Below are 12,083 nucleotides of genomic sequence, written 5' to 3' on the forward strand. Positions count from 1 at the left end.
GTTTCTTTGTTGCATCATTTTCTTTTCTCATTTTACTAGTTTAATAAAGAGATAAAAAAATTCACAAAAATAAATGTCAATTCTGTCAGGTCCCCCGAGGTGAACACACTGGAAAGCTGCTACAGAAAAATATACTAGTGGCACAATAACGGGCATCAAAGCGGGCAGCGAAAGGTGTTATCAAAAAGGACGAATGACTGAACCTGGCCCAATTCTCTCATACTCTGCCGAGTGAGTGCAAATTGCAGTTTTCTTCACAATCTCAGCCCATTTGTAATATTTTTCCCATTTTACAGTACATGACATGGTAAAATGGCTAGTGTCATTGAAAGCTGCAATTTGTCCTGTAGAAATCAAGCCCTCATGCGGCTACATCTATAGAAAAATTTAAAAAGTTATGGCTTTTTGCACAAATGAAAGCACAAAAATGAAAAGTGAGCAGGGCCCACAGTTGTTCACATCATCACTCACATGCCTCGTGTTTACTTTCTAGTCGTGTTGCGTCAGAGATCACAGCACAGCCATTCCTCGTTAGTATAGTGGTGAGTATCCCCACCTGTCACGCGGGAGACTGGGGTTCGATTCCCCGACGGGGAGGTCTTTTACATTGTGACTCTGGACTCTGGACTCTGGAGCTCTGGAATCTGAAGCAGTACTTCAAATTGCATTGAAAATGTAATTAATCCGGCAATATATTCGTATTCAGGAGCTGTCGTTTCATTTTATTGTTTGATTGTCAATCGCTTCAGGGGCATCTGCCACCAACAATCACCACATGTGGGATAAATCCATCCCTCAAAAAAGAATGATTGCGCTCGCTCTCACATATTTCCAGTTTGTCCTGTAGGGGTGAGCCCCACACAGATGGCCGGTTAGCTCAGTTGGTTAGAGCGTGGTGCTAATAACGCCAAGGTCGCGGGTCCGATCCCCGTACTGGCCAAAAACAGCCCTTACCAGTCACCTTCCCTCATTGGGTCACAGGTAGATCAACGCTGAAGCTTTTTGCTTCTTAGCAGTTTCTTTGTTGCATCATTTTCTTTTCTCATTTTACTAGTTTAATAAAGAGATAAAAAAATTCACAAAAATAAATGTCAATTCTGTCAGGTCCCCCGAGGTGAACACACTGGAAAGCTGCTACAGAAAAATATACTAGTGGCACAATAACGGGCATCAAAGCGGGCAGCGAAAGGTGTTATCAAAAAGGACGAATGACTGAACCTGGCCCAATTCTCTCATACTCTGCCGAGTGAGTGCAAATTGCAGTTTTCTTCACAATCTCAGCCCATTTGTAATATTTTTCCCATTTTACAGTACATGACATGGTAAAATGGCTAGTGTCATTGAAAGCTGCAATTTGTCCTGTAGAAATCAAGCCCTCATGCGGCTACATCTATAGAAAAATTTAAAAAGTTATGGCTTTTTGCACAAATGAAAGCACAAAAATGAAAAGTGAGCAGGGCCCACAGTTGTTCACATCATCACTCACATGCCTCGTGTTTACTTTCTAGTCGTGTTGCGTCAGAGATCACAGCACAGCCATTCCTCGTTAGTATAGTGGTGAGTATCCCCACCTGTCATGCGGGAGACTGGGGTTCGATTCCCCGACGGGGAGGTCTTTTACATTGTGACTCTGGACTCTGGAGCTCTGGAATCTGAAGCAGTACTTCAAATTGCATTGAAAATGTAATTAATCCGGCAATATATTCGTATTCAGGAGCTGTCGTTTCATTTTATTGTTTGATTGTCAATCGCTTCAGGGGCATCTGCCACCAACAATCACCACATGTGGGATAAATCCATCCCACAAAAAAGAATGATTGCGCTCGCTCTCACATATTTCCAGTTTGTCCTGTAGGGGTGAGCCCCACACAGATGGCTGGTTAGCTCAGTTGGTTAGAGCATGGTGCTAATAACGCCAAGGTCGCGGGTCCGATCCCCGTACTGGCCAAAAACAGCCCTTACCAGTCACCTTCCCTCATTGGGTCACAGGTAGATCAACGCTGAAGCTTTTTGCTTCTTAGCAGTTTCTTTGTTGCATCATTTTCTTTTCTCATTTTACTAGTTTAATAAAGAGATAAAAAAATTCACAAAAATAAATGTCAATTCTGTCAGGTCCCCCGAGGTGAACACACTGGAAAGCTGCTACAGAAAAATATACTAGTGGCACAATAACGGGCATCAAAGCAGGCAGCGAAAGGTGTTATCAAAAAGGACGAATGACTGAACCTGGCCCAATTCTCTCATACTCTGCCGAGTGAGTGCAAATTGCAGTTTTCTTCACAATCTCAGCCCATTTGTAATATTTTTCCCATTTTACAGTACATGACATGGTAAAATGGCTAGTGTCATTGAAAGCTGCAATTTGTCCTGTAGAAATCAAGCCCTCATGCGGCTACATCTATAGAAAAATTTAAAAAGTTATGGCTTTTTGCACAAATGAAAGCACAAAAATGAAAAGTGAGCAGGGCCCACAGTTGTTCACATCATCACTCACATGCCTCGTGTTTACTTTCTAGTCGTGTTGCGTCAGAGATCACAGCACAGCCATTCCTCGTTAGTATAGTGGTGAGTATCCCCACCTGTCACGCGGGAGACTGGGGTTCGATTCCCCGACGGGGAGGTCTTTTACATTGTGACTCTGGACTCTGGACTCTGGAGCTCTGGAATCTGAAGCAGTACTTCAAATTGCATTGAAAATGTAATTAATCCGGCAATATATTCGTATTCAGGAGCTGTCGTTTCATTTTATTGTTTGATTGTCAATCGCTTCAGGGGCATCTGCCACCAACAATCACCACATGTGGGATAAATCCATCCCTCAAAAAAGAATGATTGCGCTCGCTCTCACATATTTCCAGTTTGTCCTGTAGGGGTGAGCCCCACACAGATGGCCGGTTAGCTCAGTTGGTTAGAGCGTGGTGCTAATAACGCCAAGGTCGCGGGTCCGATCCCCGTACTGGCCAAAAACAGCCCTTACCAGTCACCTTCCCTCATTGGGTCACAGGTAGATCAACGCTGAAGCTTTTTGCTTCTTAGCAGTTTCTTTGTTGCATCATTTTCTTTTCTCATTTTACTAGTTTAATAAAGAGATAAAAAAATTCACAAAAATAAATGTCAATTCTGTCAGGTCCCCCGAGGTGAACACACTGGAAAGCTGCTACAGAAAAATATACTAGTGGCACAATAACGGGCATCAAAGCGGGCAGCGAAAGGTGTTATCAAAAAGGACGAATGACTGAACCTGGCCCAATTCTCTCATACTCTGCCGAGTGAGTGCAAATTGCAGTTTTCTTCACAATCTCAGCCCATTTGTAATATTTTTCCCATTTTACAGTACATGACATGGTAAAATGGCTAGTGTCATTGAAAGCTGCAATTTGTCCTGTAGAAATCAAGCCCTCATGCGGCTACATCTATAGAAAAATTTAAAAAGTTATGGCTTTTTGCACAAATGAAAGCACAAAAATGAAAAGTGAGCAGGGCCCACAGTTGTTCACATCATCACTCACATGCCTCGTGTTTACTTTCTAGTCGTGTTGCGTCAGAGATCACAGCACAGCCATTCCTCGTTAGTATAGTGGTGAGTATCCCCACCTGTCACGCGGGAGACTGGGGTTCGATTCCCCGACGGGGAGGTCTTTTACATTGTGACTCTGGACTCTGGACTCTGGAGCTCTGGAATCTGAAGCAGTACTTCAAATTGCATTGAAAATGTAATTAATCCGGCAATATATTCGTATTCAGGAGCTGTCGTTTCATTTTATTGTTTGATTGTCAATCGCTTCAGGGGCATCTGCCACCAACAATCACCACATGTGGGATAAATCCATCCCTCAAAAAAGAATGATTGCGCTCGCTCTCACATATTTCCAGTTTGTCCTGTAGGGGTGAGCCCCACACAGATGGCCGGTTAGCTCAGTTGGTTAGAGCGTGGTGCTAATAACGCCAAGGTCGCGGGTCCGATCCCCGTACTGGCCAAAAACAGCCCTTACCAGTCACCTTCCCTCATTGGGTCACAGGTAGATCAACGCTGAAGCTTTTTGCTTCTTAGCAGTTTCTTTGTTGCATCATTTTCTTTTCTCATTTTACTAGTTTAATAAAGAGATAAAAAAATTCACAAAAATAAATGTCAATTCTGTCAGGTCCCCCGAGGTGAACACACTGGAAAGCTGCTACAGAAAAATATACTAGTGGCACAATAACGGGCATCAAAGCGGGCAGCGAAAGGTGTTATCAAAAAGGACGAATGACTGAACCTGGCCCAATTCTCTCATACTCTGCCGAGTGAGTGCAAATTGCAGTTTTCTTCACAATCTCAGCCCATTTGTAATATTTTTCCCATTTTACAGTACATGACATGGTAAAATGGCTAGTGTCATTGAAAGCTGCAATTTGTCCTGTAGAAATCAAGCCCTCATGCGGCTACATCTATAGAAAAATTTAAAAAGTTATGGCTTTTTGCACAAATGAAAGCACAAAAATGAAAAGTGAGCAGGGCCCACAGTTGTTCACATCATCACTCACATGCCTCGTGTTTACTTTCTAGTCGTGTTGCGTCAGAGATCACAGCACAGCCATTCCTCGTTAGTATAGTGGTGAGTATCCCCACCTGTCATGCGGGAGACTGGGGTTCGATTCCCCGACGGGGAGGTCTTTTACATTGTGACTCTGGACTCTGGAGCTCTGGAATCTGAAGCAGTACTTCAAATTGCATTGAAAATGTAATTAATCCGGCAATATATTCGTATTCAGGAGCTGTCGTTTCATTTTATTGTTTGATTGTCAATCGCTTCAGGGGCATCTGCCACCAACAATCACCACATGTGGGATAAATCCATCCCACAAAAAAGAATGATTGCGCTCGCTCTCACATATTTCCAGTTTGTCCTGTAGGGGTGAGCCCCACACAGATGGCTGGTTAGCTCAGTTGGTTAGAGCATGGTGCTAATAACGCCAAGGTCGCGGGTCCGATCCCCGTACTGGCCAAAAACAGCCCTTACCAGTCACCTTCCCTCATTGGGTCACAGGTAGATCAACGCTGAAGCTTTTTGCTTCTTAGCAGTTTCTTTGTTGCATCATTTTCTTTTCTCATTTTACTAGTTTAATAAAGAGATAAAAAAATTCACAAAAATAAATGTCAATTCTGTCAGGTCCCCCGAGGTGAACACACTGGAAAGCTGCTACAGAAAAATATACTAGTGGCACAATAACGGGCATCAAAGCGGGCAGCGAAAGGTGTTATCAAAAAGGACGAATGACTGAACCTGGCCCAATTCTCTCATACTCTGCCGAGTGAGTGCAAATTGCAGTTTTCTTCACAATCTCAGCCCATTTGTAATATTTTTCCCATTTTACAGTACATGACATGGTAAAATGGCTAGTGTCATTGAAAGCTGCAATTTGTCCTGTAGAAATCAAGCCCTCATGCGGCTACATCTATAGAAAAATTTAAAAAGTTATGGCTTTTTGCACAAATGAAAGCACAAAAATGAAAAGTGAGCAGGGCCCACAGTTGTTCACATCATCACTCACATGCCTCGTGTTTACTTTCTAGTCGTGTTGCGTCAGAGATCACAGCACAGCCATTCCTCGTTAGTATAGTGGTGAGTATCCCCACCTGTCACGTGGGAGACTGGGGTTCGATTCCCCGACGGGGAGGTCTTTTACATTGTGACTCTGGACTCTGGAGCTCTGGAGCTCTGGAATCTGAAGCAGTACTTCAAATTGCATTGAAAATGTAATTAATCCGGCAATATATTCGTATTCAGGAGCTGTCGTTTCATTTTATTGTTTGATTGTCAATCGCTTCAGGGGCATCTGCCACCAACAATCACCACATGTGGGATAAATCCATCCCTCAAAAAAGAATGATTGCGCTCGCTCTCACATATTTCCAGTTTGTCCTGTAGGGGTGAGCCCCACACAGATGGCCGGTTAGCTCAGTTGGTTAGAGCGTGGTGCTAATAACGCCAAGGTCGCGGGTCCGATCCCCGTACTGGCCAAAAACAGCCCTTACCAGTCACCTTCCCTCATTGGGTCACAGGTAGATCAACACTGAAGCTTTTTGCTTCTTAGCAGTTTCTTTGTTGCATCATTTTCTTTTCTCATTTTACTAGTTTAATAAAGAGATAAAAAAATTCACAAAAATAAATGTCAATTCTGTCAGGTCCCCCGAGGTGAACACACTGGAAAGCTGCTACAGAAAAATATACTAGTGGCACAATAACGGGCATCAAAGCGGGCAGCGAAAGGTGTTATCAAAAAGGACGAATGACTGAACCTGGCCCAATTCTCTCATACTCTGCCGAGTGAGTGCAAATTGCAGTTTTCTTCACAATCTCAGCCCATTTGTAATATTTTTCCCATTTTACAGTACATGACATGGTAAAATGGCTAGTGTCATTGAAAGCTGCAATTTGTCCTGTAGAAATCAAGCCCTCATGCGGCTACATCTATAGAAAAATTTAAAAAGTTATGGCTTTTTGCACAAATGAAAGCACAAAAATGAAAAGTGAGCAGGGCCCACAGTTGTTCACATCATCACTCACATGCCTCGTGTTTACTTTCTAGTCGTGTTGCGTCAGAGATCACAGCACAGCCATTCCTCGTTAGTATAGTGGTGAGTATCCCCACCTGTCACGCGGGAGACTGGGGTTCGATTCCCCGACGGGGAGGTCTTTTACATTGTGACTCTGGACTCTGGACTCTGGAGCTCTGGAATCTGAAGCAGTACTTCAAATTGCATTGAAAATGTAATTAATCCGGCAATATATTCGTATTCAGGAGCTGTCGTTTCATTTTATTGTTTGATTGTCAATCGCTTCAGGGGCATCTGCCACCAACAATCACCACATGTGGGATAAATCCATCCCTCAAAAAAGAATGATTGCGCTCGCTCTCACATATTTCCAGTTTGTCCTGTAGGGGTGAGCCCCACACAGATGGCCGGTTAGCTCAGTTGGTTAGAGCGTGGTGCTAATAACGCCAAGGTCGCGGGTCCGATCCCCGTACTGGCCAAAAACAGCCCTTACCAGTCACCTTCCCTCATTGGGTCACAGGTAGATCAACGCTGAAGCTTTTTGCTTCTTAGCAGTTTCTTTGTTGCATCATTTTCTTTTCTCATTTTACTAGTTTAATAAAGAGATAAAAAAATTCACAAAAATAAATGTCAATTCTGTCAGGTCCCCCGAGGTGAACACACTGGAAAGCTGCTACAGAAAAATATACTAGTGGCACAATAACGGGCATCAAAGCGGGCAGCGAAAGGTGTTATCAAAAAGGACGAATGACTGAACCTGGCCCAATTCTCTCATACTCTGCCGAGTGAGTGCAAATTGCAGTTTTCTTCACAATCTCAGCCCATTTGTAATATTTTTCCCATTTTACAGTACATGACATGGTAAAATGGCTAGTGTCATTGAAAGCTGCAATTTGTCCTGTAGAAATCAAGCCCTCATGCGGCTACATCTATAGAAAAATTTAAAAAGTTATGGCTTTTTGCACAAATGAAAGCACAAAAATGAAAAGTGAGCAGGGCCCACAGTTGTTCACATCATCACTCACATGCCTCGTGTTTACTTTCTAGTCGTGTTGCGTCAGAGATCACAGCACAGCCATTCCTCGTTAGTATAGTGGTGAGTATCCCCACCTGTCATGCGGGAGACTGGGGTTCGATTCCCCGACGGGGAGGTCTTTTACATTGTGACTCTGGACTCTGGAGCTCTGGAATCTGAAGCAGTACTTCAAATTGCATTGAAAATGTAATTAATCCGGCAATATATTCGTATTCAGGAGCTGTCGTTTCATTTTATTGTTTGATTGTCAATCGCTTCAGGGGCATCTGCCACCAACAATCACCACATGTGGGATAAATCCATCCCACAAAAAAGAATGATTGCGCTCGCTCTCACATATTTCCAGTTTGTCCTGTAGGGGTGAGCCCCACACAGATGGCTGGTTAGCTCAGTTGGTTAGAGCATGGTGCTAATAACGCCAAGGTCGCGGGTCCGATCCCCGTACTGGCCAAAAACAGCCCTTACCAGTCACCTTCCCTCATTGGGTCACAGGTAGATCAACGCTGAAGCTTTTTGCTTCTTAGCAGTTTCTTTGTTGCATCATTTTCTTTTCTCATTTTACTAGTTTAATAAAGAGATAAAAAAATTCACAAAAATAAATGTCAATTCTGTCAGGTCCCCCGAGGTGAACACACTGGAAAGCTGCTACAGAAAAATATACTAGTGGCACAATAACGGGCATCAAAGCGGGCAGCGAAAGGTGTTATCAAAAAGGACGAATGACTGAACCTGGCCCAATTCTCTCATACTCTGCCGAGTGAGTGCAAATTGCAGTTTTCTTCACAATCTCAGCCCATTTGTAATATTTTTCCCATTTTACAGTACATGACATGGTAAAATGGCTAGTGTCATTGAAAGCTGCAATTTGTCCTGTAGAAATCAAGCCCTCATGCGGCTACATCTATAGAAAAATTTAAAAAGTTATGGCTTTTTGCACAAATGAAAGCACAAAAATGAAAAGTGAGCAGGGCCCACAGTTGTTCACATCATCACTCACATGCCTCGTGTTTACTTTCTAGTCGTGTTGCGTCAGAGATCACAGCACAGCCATTCCTCGTTAGTATAGTGGTGAGTATCCCCACCTGTCACGTGGGAGACTGGGGTTCGATTCCCCGACGGGGAGGTCTTTTACATTGTGACTCTGGACTCTGGACTCTGGAGCTCTGGAATCTGAAGCAGTACTTCAAATTGCATTGAAAATGTAATTAATCCGGCAATATATTCGTATTCAGGAGCTGTCGTTTCATTTTATTGTTTGATTGTCAATCGCTTCAGGGGCATCTGCCACCAACAATCACCACATGTGGGATAAATCCATCCCTCAAAAAAGAATGATTGCGCTCGCTCTCACATATTTCCAGTTTGTCCTGTAGGGGTGAGCCCCACACAGATGGCCGGTTAGCTCAGTTGGTTAGAGCGTGGTGCTAATAACGCCAAGGTCGCGGGTCCGATCCCCGTACTGGCCAAAAACAGCCCTTACCAGTCACCTTCCCTCATTGGGTCACAGGTAGATCAACGCTGAAGCTTTTTGCTTCTTAGCAGTTTCTTTGTTGCATCATTTTCTTTTCTCATTTTACTAGTTTAATAAAGAGATAAAAAAATTCACAAAAATAAATGTCAATTCTGTCAGGTCCCCCGAGGTGAACACACTGGAAAGCTGCTACAGAAAAATATACTAGTGGCACAATAACGGGCATCAAAGCGGGCAGCGAAAGGTGTTATCAAAAAGGACGAATGACTGAACCTGGCCCAATTCTCTCATACTCTGCCGAGTGAGTGCAAATTGCAGTTTTCTTCACAATCTCAGCCCATTTGTAATATTTTTCCCATTTTACAGTACATGACATGGTAAAATGGCTAGTGTCATTGAAAGCTGCAATTTGTCCTGTAGAAATCAAGCCCTCATGCGGCTACATCTATAGAAAAATTTAAAAAGTTATGGCTTTTTGCACAAATGAAAGCACAAAAATGAAAAGTGAGCAGGGCCCACAGTTGTTCACATCATCACTCACATGCCTCGTGTTTACTTTCTAGTCGTGTTGCGTCAGAGATCACAGCACAGCCATTCCTCGTTAGTATAGTGGTGAGTATCCCCACCTGTCACGCGGGAGACTGGGGTTCGATTCCCCGACGGGGAGGTCTTTTACATTGTGACTCTGGACTCTGGAGCTCTGGAATCTGAAGCAGTACTTCAAATTGCATTGAAAATGTAATTAATCCGGCAATATATTCGTATTCAGGAGCTGTCGTTTCATTTTATTGTTTGATTGTCAATCGCTTCAGGGGCATCTGCCACCAACAATCACCACATGTGGGATAAATCCATCCCTCAAAAAAGAATGATTGCGCTCGCTCTCACATATTTCCAGTTTGTCCTGTAGGGGTGAGCCCCACACAGATGGCCGGTTAGCTCAGTTGGTTAGAGCGTGGTGCTAATAACGCCAAGGTCGCGGGTCCGATCCCCGTACTGGCCAAAAACAGCCCTTACCAGTCACCTTCCCTCATTGGGTCACAGGTAGATCAACGCTGAAGCTTTTTGCTTCTTAGCAGTTTCTTTGTTGCATCATTTTCTTTTCTCATTTTACTAGTTTAATAAAGAGATAAAAAAATTCACAAAAATAAATGTCAATTCTGTCAGGTCCCCCGAGGTGAACACACTGGAAAGCTGCTACAGAAAAATATACTAGTGGCACAATAACGGGCATCAAAGCGGGCAGCGAAAGGTGTTATCAAAAAGGACGAATGACTGAACCTGGCCCAATTCTCTCATACTCTGCCGAGTGAGTGCAAATTGCAGTTTTCTTCACAATCTCAGCCCATTTGTAATATTTTTCCCATTTTACAGTACATGACATGGTAAAATGGCTAGTGTCATTGAAAGCTGCAATTTGTCCTGTAGAAATCAAGCCCTCATGCGGCTACATCTATAGAAAAATTTAAAAAGTTATGGCTTTTTGCACAAATGAAAGCACAAAAATGAAAAGTGAGCAGGGCCCACAGTTGTTCACATCATCACTCACATGCCTCGTGTTTACTTTCTAGTCGTGTTGCGTCAGAGATCACAGCACAGCCATTCCTCGTTAGTATAGTGGTGAGTATCCCCGCCTGTCACGCGGGAGACTGGGGTTCGATTCCCCGACGGGGAGGTCTTTTACATTGTGACTCTGGACTCTGGAGCTCTGGAATCTGAAGCAGTACTTCAAATTGCATTGAAAATGTAATTAATCCGGCAATATATTCGTATTCAGGAGCTGTCGTTTCATTTTATTGTTTGATTGTCAATCGCTTCAGGGGCATCTGCCACCAACAATCACCACATGTGGGATAAATCCATCCCACAAAAAAGAATGATTGCGCTCGCTCTCACATATTTCCAGTTTGTCCTGTAGGGGTGAGCCCCACACAGATGGCCGGTTAGCTCAGTTGGTTAGAGCGTGGTGCTAATAACGCCAAGGTCGCGGGTCCGATCCCCGTACTGGCCAAAAACAGCCCTTACCAGTCACCTTCCCTCATTGGGTCACAGGTAGATCAACGCTGAAGCTTTTTGCTTCTTAGCAGTTTCTTTGTTGCATCATTTTCTTTTCTCATTTTACTAGTTTAATAAAGAGATAAAAAAATTCACAAAAATAAATGTCAATTCTGTCAGGTCCCCCGAGGTGAACACACTGGAAAGCTGCTACAGAAAAATATACTAGTGGCACAATAACGGGCATCAAAGCGGGCAGCGAAAGGTGTTATCAAAAAGGACGAATGACTGAACCTGGCCCAATTCTCTCATACTCTGCCGAGTGAGTGCAAATTGCAGTTTTCTTCACAATCTCAGCCCATTTGTAATATTTTTCCCATTTTACAGTACATGACATGGTAAAATGGCTAGTGTCATTGAAAGCTGCAATTTGTCCTGTAGAAATCAAGCCCTCATGCGGCTACATCTATAGAAAAATTTAAAAAGTTATGGCTTTTTGCACAAATGAAAGCACAAAAATGAAAAGTGAGCAGGGCCCACAGTTGTTCACATCATCACTCACATGCCTCGTGTTTACTTTCTAGTCGTGTTGCGTCAGAGATCACAGCACAGCCATTCCTCGTTAGTATAGTGGTGAGTATCCCCACCTGTCACGCGGGAGACTGGGGTTCGATTCCCCGACGGGGAGGTCTTTTACATTGTGACTCTGGACTCTGGAGCTCTGGAATCTGAAGCAGTACTTCAAATTGCATTGAAAATGTAATTAATCCGGCAATATATTCGTATTCAGGAGCTGTCGTTTCATTTTATTGTTTGATTGTCAATCGCTTCAGGGGCATCTGCCACCAACAATCACCACATGTGGGATAAATCCATCCCACAAAAAAGAATGATTGCGCTCGCTCTCACATATTTCCAGTTTGTCCTGTAGGGGTGAGCCCCACACAGATGGCCGGTTAGCTCAGTTGGTTAGAGCGTGGTGCTAATAACGCCAAGGTCGCGGGTCCGATCCCCGTACTGGCCAAAAACAGCCCTTACCAGTC

General features: G+C 43.6%; 13 non-coding genes across 13 annotated transcripts; all 13 read left to right on the forward strand.

Annotated features, from left to right (window-relative positions):
- The first annotated feature begins 866 nt into the window (after window positions 1-866).
- On the forward strand, window positions 867-940 carry TRNAI-AAU (transfer RNA isoleucine (anticodon AAU)). The gene has a single exon. It is a non-coding gene; the product is annotated as a tRNA-Ile (tRNA).
- Window positions 941-1,874: 934 nt separating this feature from the next.
- TRNAI-AAU (transfer RNA isoleucine (anticodon AAU)) lies at window positions 1,875-1,948 on the forward strand. Its single transcript has one exon. It is a non-coding gene; the product is annotated as a tRNA-Ile (tRNA).
- A 941-nt stretch (window positions 1,949-2,889) lies between these two features.
- TRNAI-AAU (transfer RNA isoleucine (anticodon AAU)) lies at window positions 2,890-2,963 on the forward strand. The gene has a single exon. It is a non-coding gene; the product is annotated as a tRNA-Ile (tRNA).
- Window positions 2,964-3,904: 941 nt separating this feature from the next.
- On the forward strand, window positions 3,905-3,978 carry TRNAI-AAU (transfer RNA isoleucine (anticodon AAU)). Its single transcript has one exon. It is a non-coding gene; the product is annotated as a tRNA-Ile (tRNA).
- A 934-nt stretch (window positions 3,979-4,912) lies between these two features.
- Window positions 4,913-4,986, forward strand: TRNAI-AAU (transfer RNA isoleucine (anticodon AAU)). The gene has a single exon. It is a non-coding gene; the product is annotated as a tRNA-Ile (tRNA).
- Window positions 4,987-5,928: 942 nt separating this feature from the next.
- Window positions 5,929-6,002, forward strand: TRNAI-AAU (transfer RNA isoleucine (anticodon AAU)). Its single transcript has one exon. It is a non-coding gene; the product is annotated as a tRNA-Ile (tRNA).
- Window positions 6,003-6,943: 941 nt separating this feature from the next.
- On the forward strand, window positions 6,944-7,017 carry TRNAI-AAU (transfer RNA isoleucine (anticodon AAU)). Its single transcript has one exon. It is a non-coding gene; the product is annotated as a tRNA-Ile (tRNA).
- A 934-nt stretch (window positions 7,018-7,951) lies between these two features.
- TRNAI-AAU (transfer RNA isoleucine (anticodon AAU)) lies at window positions 7,952-8,025 on the forward strand. The gene has a single exon. It is a non-coding gene; the product is annotated as a tRNA-Ile (tRNA).
- Window positions 8,026-8,966: 941 nt separating this feature from the next.
- TRNAI-AAU (transfer RNA isoleucine (anticodon AAU)) lies at window positions 8,967-9,040 on the forward strand. The gene has a single exon. It is a non-coding gene; the product is annotated as a tRNA-Ile (tRNA).
- A 934-nt stretch (window positions 9,041-9,974) lies between these two features.
- Window positions 9,975-10,048, forward strand: TRNAI-AAU (transfer RNA isoleucine (anticodon AAU)). The gene has a single exon. It is a non-coding gene; the product is annotated as a tRNA-Ile (tRNA).
- Window positions 10,049-10,648: 600 nt separating this feature from the next.
- TRNAD-GUC (transfer RNA aspartic acid (anticodon GUC)) lies at window positions 10,649-10,720 on the forward strand. Its single transcript has one exon. It is a non-coding gene; the product is annotated as a tRNA-Asp (tRNA).
- A 262-nt stretch (window positions 10,721-10,982) lies between these two features.
- On the forward strand, window positions 10,983-11,056 carry TRNAI-AAU (transfer RNA isoleucine (anticodon AAU)). The gene has a single exon. It is a non-coding gene; the product is annotated as a tRNA-Ile (tRNA).
- Window positions 11,057-11,990: 934 nt separating this feature from the next.
- On the forward strand, window positions 11,991-12,064 carry TRNAI-AAU (transfer RNA isoleucine (anticodon AAU)). The gene has a single exon. It is a non-coding gene; the product is annotated as a tRNA-Ile (tRNA).
- The last annotated feature ends 19 nt before the right edge of the window (window positions 12,065-12,083 follow it).

The sequence above is a fragment of the Phyllobates terribilis genome, unplaced genomic scaffold, assembly GCF_046119375.1.
Source record: "Phyllobates terribilis strain yellow unplaced genomic scaffold, ASM4611937v1 Scaffold_11__3_contigs__length_659146591, whole genome shotgun sequence".
NCBI lineage: Eukaryota > Metazoa > Chordata > Amphibia > Anura > Dendrobatidae > Phyllobates > Phyllobates terribilis.